This window comes from Haplochromis burtoni, unplaced genomic scaffold (genome assembly GCF_018398535.1).
Source record: "Haplochromis burtoni strain Fernald_Lab_line unplaced genomic scaffold, NCSU_Asbu1 Contig_5, whole genome shotgun sequence".
In the NCBI taxonomy this organism is placed as follows: domain Eukaryota; kingdom Metazoa; phylum Chordata; class Actinopteri; order Cichliformes; family Cichlidae; genus Haplochromis; species Haplochromis burtoni.
In genome coordinates, this window is record NW_024582366.1 from 4,943,464 (window position 1) to 4,956,218 (window position 12,755).

At 38.7% G+C, this 12,755-nt stretch overlaps 1 protein-coding gene across 1 annotated transcript in view; it reads right to left on the bottom strand.

Annotated features, from left to right (window-relative positions):
- Nucleotides 1–12,755, bottom strand: part of LOC102309902 (adhesion G-protein coupled receptor D2) — a 90,750-nt gene that overhangs the window by 7,520 nt on the left and 70,475 nt on the right. The gene's annotated exons all lie outside the window — the stretch shown is intronic.

Genomic DNA, 12,755 nt, shown 5'->3' on the forward strand with positions numbered 1-12,755 from the left:
ACACACACACACACACACACACACACACACACACACACACACACACAAAAGGCTAATCAGGAGGTGACATCGAAACAAAAGGGTAATGAGACACAGGTGAGGATAATCAAGACAATGAGACAAGACAATGGAAGTGGAACTAGCACAATACCCATGAGACAATTAATTGCAAAAATAAAACAGGAAGTGATAAACAATACCTATATAGAGAAACATAGACACATGAATAAACTCAACACAGGAGGATGAGGCAAAGGAAACATGGAGGGGACAAATAAGCTCTAAGCACACACATTGTTAAGTCCCTCTGCAGGCCCTAATCTCTTTGCAGTGGCAGTGCAAGACTTTTCAGCTGTTGCTAATTGACCACACCTAGTCAGGTGTGGATAAAGGCATACCTGAGGCAGGCTTTCATGGAGGCACACTAGTGTTTGTCTTAGTGGTACCAGCTATTTTAGCTAATTTGTTATAGAATTTAAAATAAAACCCTCTTCTCGTGTTAGTTTCCATATTTATGTTTCAGCTTTTGAGCCGGGTTGTAACACACAAAGTAACTGAAACAAGCAAGAGCTAAAGGAACAGAATAAAAAACAGAACGGCAGAATATAAAACCTACACTAAACAAGACAAAGTATCAAGAAACCATAAGAAACCAGGTAGTGCCTAATAAAAATGCTGGAACAGACCATCTACTCTTTAAAAACAGCAAAATGTATAAGAATGAAAGGTTCAAAATTCTCTGCTCATTTATTAATCTTCAAGTTGGGCAGGGTGGTGGTCACACATCCAAAGATGTGAGGGACATTTTAGTCCCTCAAGCCCAGCAATAGCCTTGAGCTGGGGACCATTGTCATATTTGCACAGACACTTTTTACAATGTAAACATGCACTATGCTTGAGATATAGTTTATTATAATCCCAGAGGATTTATTTCTGTGGACAGCAAAATAATGGACAAAAAAGCATTCTTCTTCCATCACAACAACTTGAGAGTTCGGAGGCTTGGTGTAACACAAATGAAGAATGTGCACCATAACTCAAAAAGTACTGTTTATTTTAGCATACAGCACCAAAAATACAAGACTCTGCTTAAATTTATCATGTGTTTGTCTCTATCTCTACTAACGTGTTTTCACAGACAGATTTAGCCCTTCTCTAGACATACAACTACAGGTCTGTTGGTGAAATCAATATCAAAACCCTTTAGAAGCCTGAATCAAGCAGAAAGAAACTTTTCTTTAAGCTTTCACTCCCTTCGTGCCTCTTTTCTTTCCTTCACTGTCTCAGAGCACAACTGACAATTGCTGGCAGGCCTTCAGATGCAAACAGCTGCTCTCACATTGTCACTGTGATGGGAAACTGATTATTTAGTCTGCTGTCCCTCTCTTGAGACAGCAGCAGTTTCTCTAAGCTACTAAGACTCTTAAGAGGTTCAGTCCTTTGCCAGAGGCAGCAGTAACACTGTAATGAAGCTCCTATGAAGCAACACCACAGCCTTAAACATTACTAAGTAAAATTAGGAGTATAATCCCCATGGAAGATCTTTAGGGAACATCCCCTCAGCATCTGTTCGGCACTTGCTCAGTTTTATAAAGACCAGAAGTCAAGTTAATAGAGGAAAGGCTGCCTATCATCACCTAGAGTTCTAAGGCTGTCAAAAGTTGAGCTCAATCTATTACAATAAATCACTAATTTATCATTTCAGAAGTATTACATCGTTAATGACATAAGTATGTAGTTTTATAGATTCTGTGCTTTGTGGTTGATAGTGAGGATAGTGAAAAGTTTTGAGTGTAAAGTTTTTGCGTGGGCTGAAGCACTGTTGGATGTCATTACTATGCTAGGCACTGGACATCAAGGCAGCTGCTACCCTCATCACCAGACCACAGCCTACCCCAAACACCAGACCATGACCTAGCCCTACATAGCTGTGAATGCTGTGTTTCGTCTCCTTAGATTTCCAATCAAGTTACTGTATCAATTTGACAAAATTCCCAAAATAGCCTTCTAACTGTACTACACCACAAATAACACAGCATTCTATAGTGGTGAGTTGGTGTGTCCTTTTTTTGGCAGTGTGCACAACACAGCTTTTCAAGGAAGAATACATGAGCAAAGCTAACAGACTGCCCAGCTATTTATTAAGTGTTTAACCACGGATAACAAGAAATAAAGGTGAGCAAACAGCTTATACCCTAGAAGTTGAACATTTACATGAAAGCATAATGAAATACATTTAAGACAACTTCTTGTATATTTGGGTGTTTTTTTTTTTTTCATTTCATCTTAAATTTCGATTCTAATCATGGGTGTCTGTGGTTAATTTTAGTCACCACATGGCAGTCTGCACCACTGTCGAGTAATATGCACCTCCTTATGTCACAAAGTCACTTTAAATCTTTAAAATCATTTTAAGCTATATAAGCCTTCCAACTCAGGATAATAGTGGCAGGACTGTGCATTTGTCATTCATGAACACCACATTACTACAAGCTATAAAATAAATGGACGAGACAAACCAAATTGGCTGGGTTAGACAATCACAGCAAAGGTGCCCTTGGGCAAAGCATTTAAAACCATTTATGTATTGAAGTCAAAATGATAGGGTGTGTATATGTATGAACTTTAACAAAACATGGTGGTATGGAAACTATGCCACAAATCCTGAGAAAGACACTTTTTTTCTGTAACAAATGATGGGTGAAAGAAATGAAGACAAAATAATTAAAATGTCTTCTTGAGATGTTGGACCATTGCATGCTGTCAAAACAGTTCCAGTGCATCTTGACATTTATTCTAAAAATCTCTGGAAGTAGGCTTGATTTATGGAACACCATTTGTCCAAAAGATATTATCCCACTGTGTATTATGTTGACGATTGTGGAAAGCACTGTTTATTCTTGTGTCTTCTGTCCCTTCACTCCTAACCAGTTATGACAGATGGCTGACTCTCCCTAAGCCTGATTCTGCCAGAAGTGTCTTCCTGTTTAAAAAGAGTTTTTCCTTCCCACTGTCGCTAAATGCTAGCTCATTGGGGATTGACTGATTATTGGGGTTTTCTCTCTATTACCATAGGGTTATACAATAGAAGGTGCCTTGAAGCAACTTGCTGTATTTTGGCACTACAGAAAGAGGAAAAAAGGTGATTTACGTGACTTTGGACATGACTTGTTTTTTGGTGTCAGACAGGCTGGTATGCGTTTTTTGGAAACTACTGGGATTTTCCCACACAATCATTTCTACAGAGAGCGGTCTGAAAAAGAGAAAGCATCCAGTGAGCAACAGTTCTCTGGTCAGCAGTAATTCAAATAACCACTCATTACAACCAGCTTATGCAGAAGAGCATCATTATGCCAAACCTCGAACCAGATGGGGTACAGCAGCAGAAGACTACACACAAGAGTCACTCCTATTAGCTAACAACAGGAAACTGGTTCCCCAAAATCAGACAACAGAAGATTTTTTTTTTAATTACGTGGTCTGATAAGTCAATGTCTGCTGTTATATTTGGATGCTAGGATCAGCATTTGGTATAAACAAAATGAAAGCATGGATTCCTCTTGCCTTATATCAATGGCTGACGCTGGTGGTGATGGTTTGGGGGATATTTGCTTAGGTTTTTAACTGAGCATCATTTAAATGCCACAGCCTGAGTATTGTTGCTGACCATGTCCACCTCCATCCCTTTATAACCATAGCATGCATATTTTCTCATGGCTGCTTCAAGCAGGGTAACGCGCCATGCCACAAAGCGCAAACTGGTTTCTTGAGTATGCCAATGAGTTCACTATACTCAAATGGCCTCCACAGGCACTAGATCTCAATACAGCAGAGCAACTCTGAGATGTGGTGGGATCTGTAGCAATGTGTGACAGAAGTTTATTTTGGTTGAAGCTGTATAGGTGTTCAACTGAGGTGTAACTGCAAAGACCATGGAGTACGCTTTACATCATTTCCGATCATACAAATGCCCTCAATCACCTTACTGCCTTCCTCAATTGACCACTATAGACCACTCTGTTGGGCACAGGTTTGTTTTTTTCCTCTAATTTGAATCTTTCTACATTTTCAGTATTACAAAAGATTATTCTTAACAAATGTATCTATATGTGTGTGTAAGTGGGCTTTCTGTCTTGTTTTATGGGAGTTCATCCTGGCTGACATTTTACAAGTGGGAGTGTCTCAGAGCCTTACAGTGCATATCGAGCTGAGAGCCTAATATGAGGTGAGTATGTAAGTTGAGGTAAGGCTGTGTGAAGCCCGAGGCTGTGAACACCAAACAGGGCAGCAGTAAGATCAATACTGGCTCTGCCACAGATGTACGAGAAAGGGGTGGTGGACAGCAGAGAGATGCTTCCTGATAGACCTGCATTGGTCAGTAATACACATATGCTTTTATTCGGATATATGATTGTCATGTCTGACATCTACTTCTTGTAATGTTCAATAATCTTGAGGGGTAAAGTTAAATACAATGTTATCAAAGTGATTAGGTTTAAAGGAGACATGACTAATAACTTATTCTGTGTGCCACCACCCAATATGCCACTTTGTTACAAACAATATCACCTATTTCCCTTTGATTCTGAAAATACTGTTTAAAAACTAAAACTTGAAAACCTAATTATAGATGTCGAAGATAACTGCAGCCAGCTGCAAAGTGCTTTTTAATGTCAACCGGTTATATTTCAAAATTTTTTTCCAACTTTTGGGTGCAGGACAGACACGCCCAGAGTAGGCAAATAAGAAACAGACATTCCCAACTGATAAAAATGTCAGTTGGAATTTGTAAAAACTTATAAATAATGGATGCTTCGAGTAGGCAGGGGAGCATCTTCAATGAGCCCAGAGTGCAGAGCATGCTTTCTCATCTCCACACCGAGGAGCCATCTTAATGACGGCGCCCGGAGACCTACCGGTCTCCATCAATCCCCCCACCCACCTACCCAATTTCCCTCAACCCACCCATGGCACCCCCCCATAAAGCCCATCTATGCTCCCGACCACAAGATACCGTGCAGAGGGGAACATGAGCTCTTAAATTAAACATTGACAGCAGCGGCCGCTGCCTGTTTTAGGCAAATCAGCAGAAAATGAAACAAACAGGGCACCTCAGGAAGATTCATGTGTGTGCAATTGAGACAATTTGGGGGTGTGGAGGAAGTCTCTTAAGTCTTGTGGAGAGAATAAAACGTAAATAATGTCACAACAGTGTGTTTGCTTAGTGAATATCTGCTTATTTGTGTTTTGTGGATTAAAGTAGACAGCTTAGGAATAAGGAGAGAAAAGACAGAACTGGAAAATGTAAGTGGACTGTACTTATGAAGCCCTTTTTATACCTTAAAGGACAAAGCAATTTACAATTTACACATCAAGATGCAGACATGTATGTCATGCACATGCACTGAAGTCGAGTTCAGTGTCTTGCTCAAGGAGGAGCCAACCCTAGACAGGTATTTTGCTCAAGATAATGGCAATGAGCTTCATAACATCCTGCATCATCAGGTCTGGGGTTGAACCATGATGGTGGATGAGGTAGGAACCACTATACCCCTCTCGTGACCTGCATTCAGACATAAACAGGAAATTGCTTTCAGGAAGGAAGTCATATTTTTTACAGCTGTGCCCTGAGATGAGCACAACACTATATGAGAGCTGCATTTCTAATGTCTGTAGAAGACTTGCACTAGATATCGGAAATGAGCCACAGAGTATCAAACACACAAAAGCGACTACCAAGACAGAGTGAGACTAGTGTTTTTGTTCTGGATGAAAACTCCGGTCATTGTCTTTTCCTGCAACCATTTTCCTGTCCTTTCCTGCATTAGCCGCAGAAGAACTTTGGTCTCTTTGTTTTTGTTTTTGGATTTAGATCAAGGCACTGGATCCAGACAGGGCTTATGATCTGTCAGCATACATGGATTTATATGCCACTTACATCCTATGATTCCCATCGCATCTGCAACTTAAAGCAATAAGACTGGTAGGCTGGACATACACTGTAGGGCACCAGCTCCTACCACTGAAGCAAATTTACAATTCTAAATGAGCTCTCTAGTCTCTTTTCTTTGTTATTGATATTAATTAGCTGAGTTTATCAACACTACTGCTTAGAGATGAATAACCGAATAACTTGCAATTTTATATGCACACACACATCTTTGTGCGTGTGTGTGTGCTGATAGGTGGAAGCTGAGGATGGTGGGGCAAGCAGTTCAGAGTCCTAAAGGAAGTGATTTAATGTCCAAAAAGACATGCACTTGTTTTTGCTTTGTCTCTTTCCTGTTTTGTTCTGATAGGGACTTCCTTTCCCCAATGGGGGTGGATACTGTGTCATCCGTGCATCCATCCCATCGACCACTCACGGAAATGTCCGTGCTGCCATCCAATCCCAGGAAAGGAAAAAAAAATCCAATTTATCATAGTAACAAAATAGTTGTGTGGCACTTGTAAAAAGGAAAAAGATGAGAGACCATGAGGGAGAAGACGTTTATGTTTGTAACACTGTATGCACCAGTGTGTAAGTCTATTAGCAATATTCTGAATCTACACATTTGGGCTTGGGGAGTTAGAGTGCTTAACCCCAGCGATAGTAACATGAGGATGATCTCTTCCTGTCTGCCACAGTATTTCTATGACCAACTCCCTTCCTTCCCGCCTAAACTGAGATACAGCCACATGTGCCCAAACACGTGTAAGTGTTATCACAATTATGACACCCCTCCTAAAAAACAATCTACTCCCCTAGCCGTTGCTCAAACCTGAAACATGTTAATCTTGCTTCCCTAGTGTTTAAATGGCAAAAAGGTACAAGCTTTACAATTGCAATACTTTTTTCACATTAGTTATTTTTTCCTATAATTCTGAATATTTCATAATCCTTTTAATTGTTTTATTAAAAGTTTTCAAAAACAATGCCACAGAGAGAACTTGCTTCAAAGCGGGTAAGGAGGATAGCCACATGGTCTTGATAGTGAGAGGATCCAGTCCTGTGACCTTAAATTAATAGCACTCTCTAAACAATCAGGAGAACAAGTCGCCCCAAATACAAGTGAATCACAGATCAAAATATATAAAATACATCTCAAAGGTGTTGGAGTTTGCTTTGATGACATTTCTTATTGACTTTTATGTTTTTTTGATCACGCAGCTGCTGAAGACTTTTTGGGATGACCATGAGCTATAGGGCTATTACATTAGAGATGAATAAGTTGGATTTAATATGGATTTCGTAAGCCTTTTCTAGGGTGTTTATATGTCTATTTCTCTGTGGCATTTCTAACAGTGACTAAAGCCACTAATGTCAAACTGCTTATCTGTTTTTCTCTCTGATGAGTGATTTAATGCTCAATATCACACACACACGCACACACACACGCACACACACACGCACACACACACACACAGTCCCACCCATCATCCTCCTGGTTACTCATTCACCGTATCTACCAGCACACTTTTATGGTTTCAGTCACTGCCACACACCCATAGAGGGACATGTGCGCACACATTCACCTACAGATGGAGGAAACGGAGCTACGTGTCTGCTAAGGATATGAGGTGTAGTGATGGCACATTAACGATAGGACCCATGACAGCAGTACGCATCGGTCTTACTAAACAAAGCATGTGGCCAGATTTAATTCAATAAGGATTGTTTAAGTGAAACAATGGCTCCTGGCCCCACTGAGGGTAAGGAAAGGGTGAGAAAGGTGAGTTTGACAGTGGTGGCTGACCAGTGTTTTTTGTGTTTCAGGCTACGGATGATCCCGTGGGTTTGATGGGGTCGTGGATCAGACATATCACTGTGGCACAGCGACATCCGCTTCTTTTTTCAGGTAACTAACAAACAAGCTGACAATGACTGGGCTGAAAAAGGAAATACAGTCAGACATGCCCACCCATGGAACTGAAAACAATATTTAGAAGCAATATGAGTGATTATACAGGGATTAAATAGGGAAATGTAAAACATATGCACGCAAGTCTTTGCCTAAAAACAAAGGACTATACTATAAAAATATTTATGGGCATTAAAAAGTTCCATAATTTATATCATTCATTTGTCAGACTTTGTATAAACTACAACATTATAAGGTCTGATTAGCCCCGACTATCTGCTCAGAGTGTGGTAGTGTGAAAATAAATAAATAAATACATACTTTTTTTAATCTCGCTGTAAGCACCAAGTATTATGTGGGACAATATGATCACAGTACTTTTCCACACACCCACAGTCGATTCATGAAAACATGATACAACATTATTTTGAATGAACTGTTTGTTATTTTTGAAGTTTTTGAAACACCTATACCTACATTGTTGGTACCAGGAATAAGATTTTATGTTGGAATCGGTTTTAGCGACCACTAATGATTTGCAAATTAGATAAAATTATTACACACGCCATTAAATATATGACTCAAACGTGAATATAAATCGAATAAAGGGCAAAACTGCAGGATGTATATATGTTTTTCCACTACAGGTTTTACATTCCTCACAGTCCATTTGGTCTGTGCTAATGGAGTCTGTTCATGCAGAGCAGCAGGTCTTAATGAAAAACCTTTGGCCGGTGATCAGTGCTATTGATCAGCCTGAGCCCCAGCTTTAAGCAGGGCTAATTGATCAATCACTACATGTTGATTCAGATTAATGGAACATGACTGGCACCCCGTCCCCCTCCACCCCCCACACATGAAGAGCATAACTGCATGTGTGTTTTGCTGTGAGGTAAAGCTATTCAGCATGCATATGGTTATATGTATTCCAAAACACAATAAATATGATTGCTTCACTGAGGCAAGAAAGAGGAGATAATAAAATCATGACTGCTTAAGAATGTGTCCTGAGCTAAAAAAGATTCAAAGAAAATTTGAATCAAAAATGTTCCTAATAGTGTAATTTCTGATGGTTCTGCAACAAAACAAACACGTTTTTAGAGTAGATCCAAGACCTGACAGTTAAATAAGAGTGAAATGGAAGGTTTGTTTGTTTGTTTGTTACACTCATTCATAAAATAATGGTCATAATCTCTTCTGTACATAAACTATAGACATTTCTTTCTTTTCACATTGTTAGTTTCATCACATCAGCATTTTATTCATTTGGACATTTGTGAGACATTTTGTTATGATTAGCACATGAATTCCCAAGTTATAGCCAAAAACATGTTTTGGGGGCTAACAGTTACTTCTAACCAATTCATTCTTCAGTCTAAGTATGAGCTAAAATGAAACCACCTTTGTGAGAAAAGGACAGATATAAAGTCACAGTAACCTTGAACTTTGACAAACGGTTTGTCACGGTCATCAAGACATACAAGAATCTGACAAAAAAAACAATTAAATAAATGAATAAATCTCACAGGTATAAACATACTTAAAACAGTAAAACATAAATAGCCAGGTAAGCAGTATTTATTAATAATACACATATATAAAACATGTTTTGGTAACCCTGATACAGTATAACAGAAATTCTTCTTATAAGCGACAGGAATGTGTTTATGTCTGTCCGGAGAAATTGCTCCTGTTTGGTTTGATGGAGTGTCATTTCATTCATTTCTGCGGACATTTAGCAGGGTTTGCATCACAAGCACATCATAACACAGCTTAAATGCTAGAGGCATACAGATCGAGCAACCAGGAACATGGAATCCATCAATTTTCGGCGTTCTCAGCCCTGGCCAGTGACCCGCAGGTCACAGCCGAATAGTTGCACACACAGTCACAGCAACATGCTGACATGTTGTTGGCATGGAAGGTCTTTGTGGTGAGTGAAGATACAAAGTTCGTCAAAGTAAACTACAAACCCCATCGTACACTTTAACCCCCATTAACCAGCTAAACATGGACATTTTAAAGAAGCTAGTAAAGGCATGAGCCTCAGTAAGAACAGTCAAAGGTTGAAAGCTGTTACAAGGAAAATTATGGAAGTGAGTGAAAAGAGAAAGGGGTGGATTTCCTGCCATGTGGTGAATTTATAAACAATTATGTAAGTAACTGTAATTTGTTCTATTACATAAATCTGTAAAATATGTAAGATCGACAACCTTTTTTCAGTTAATTATTACTTATTTCAAGGAGCAGAGCACTCTATTTTCACTTGTTTAAGGAAGATTATGTAAATTAAAAATTGTAAAATTTAATATATGTTATTATTAATATTACAAAAATAATGTTTTGCATTGAAAGAAATTAAATTTTTGCTTATGTAGGCTGTTAATTACAGTTCTTAGAAAGAAAAGTGTCATAAATGCGTATTAGCAGGTCACGCAGCCAATGAAAGATAAATGCAATCACTATTAAATGCTACTGTTAAGAAATTTACATAAAGGCAATGTTTTTAAATGAAAAAGAATTAAGCATTAGATATCCACTGCAAAATCTCCATTACTACACACAACACTTTTTTTGTATTGTTAATGCTAAAGCTCAACTACGATGCCAGCAGGGCCCTGCCAGGAAGAACTAAAACAGGCCAAACAGGAAACCCTAACAACATCCCCAACACACACACACACACACACACACACACACACTTCAAAACCCTCCCAATGAACTGACAGGCTGGCTGACCAGTGGTGGCTCCACAGAGGATTAGTATTTGTATGTGTTTCTAGGGGTGGACTGGAGATTCCAGCTGGCCTGTCATGGGACTCCCCATCGCGTGTGAATGTTACTCAGAGGGAACTGTGGCTAACAGGTCCAACACTGAAACACTCAACAGGCTGAAAAGGTCACCTGGGGTGATCCCAGCTGGGCATAACCAGGAATACTGTTTTTCTGTTCTGTGTACTGGGCCAAAAGAAACCGTATATTAAAATGAGCACAGAGTAAATTTTGTAGCGAACATAGTACAAAATAAATTAATATGACTGAAATCTAATCTCAAAGCAGATGTTTACTGTTGAAGTTTTTCTATGAAAAGATGAATTTAGAAATATTTTTACTGTGGTCGGTTTTTGCTTTAATTTCAAATCATAGTAGGTTAACAGATTTTTGTGTCACTGAATCAAAAGAGTTAAGATAAAAATGTATATTAAAAAAAGAATATATTTATTTGCAATTGAAAAGAATTGATTAATGAAGGGGAAAAGCATGTTCTAGTTTATACCCTGATTGTTCATTTATTTGGAACGAGATTTAAGATTTTCTCACAACACATGCATAAATGGTGCAATGAGGTGGCTTAAAGCTGACTTAACGCAGTGCCTATGCTTTGATTCTTTCCTGGAACTCTTCCTGTATTTTTAGAGCCTAGGCTCACATATTTTACCCATTCAAAAAGAGTGAGGTTTTGATAAAACAGAGCAGAAGTAAACTGAATAGACCTCTGAAGGGAGGAGAAGAATCCCATGACACAGAGAACGCTGCCTCTTGTTTTATAGGTACTTTTTACAGTTAGTGGATGGGCTTACAGTGATTCTGTTTAGTCACACTTCTAGATAAAGATCGTTACATATGTACACACAGAGCAACTTTATTTTTTATCATGTTATATATTTGATAAATATATAAACATGTCTGTCAAAGTGCACCAAATAAACATACTCAGAGAGACTTGAAATTCTTTTTGGCTAAAGAGAAACAGGACTATGTGGCTTGGATCAAGTTGCCCAGTGATGGTATTACTGTACACTAGTGGAGGTATCATTAATGCAATATGTATATAATGTATAGATTTCTGAGAAGCATATGCTGCTTTACACAGAATAAATGGTTTTCAGAGAAGATACTGCACCAGTCACAGTCTGCATGTATGCCAACAGCATGGCTGCGTATTTAAAGACTATGGGTTCTTCTAATAATATGTTATATTCTATGATTTTTCAGGGATTCACAAATGATTATATTCATATTATAATTACATTTTATATGCATCCCAACCTTCTTTTTCCTCAAAGGAACTTTATTATACTTTTGTTCTAATAGGCCGACATCACCAATATGTTTAAAAAGTACACTTCCCAACACAGCAGCAAGGTGGAATACTATAACCTTGTACAAGGAGTTTAATTCCTAACAGAATAAATATAAAATCATTAAAACATCATCAAACAAAACACTTTCTAGCAAGTTTTCTTTGATAGTCCAACTTCAAGTCAAAACAAATCTCCAACTGCAACCACCAGCCAGGACAGTCTTTGACTCTTTCCTGTGCCTGAACCAGATGATCAGTCTCAAGTCATTTAGTTAACCTTGACCAACTAACCAGACACACACACACAGTAAACAGCTCACATCCACCGGTCCTGACCGACACATTCTGTTTGAGACCCCACTTCCACACAATAACCTGTGGTGTGAAGTTGACTGTGTACACTCAGGTATTAGGTTTCAGACTGGGCCTGGGTCCCAGAGGGCTCAAAAAGAAACAGACACTGTGATCTTGACAATGAGCAAAACTGCCATAAAGTCAAAGAGAGAGAAAGCGATAGAGAGGGGCATGGACCACCCAGTGGCTGTGAGGAAAAACAACACCGGCAAAGTCAGCTTTGGACAGTTTGAAAGTTGTTGTCTGATAGCAATTCAAACAGTGCAAGAAAAAAAGAAAGGACGGAGGGATTTTTAGGTAGTATTTACCCTAAAGACAATATACAGTCTGCCATCTTGTTTTAGATTCAAACTTGTAGTCAGACGTTACTTTGTCAATTTTATTACTGACTGTCTTAATTTTTGCAAACTACACATGAGGTTAAGTCATGACACAACTCAAAAACATCTTTTCACTTTTAATATATATATATATAT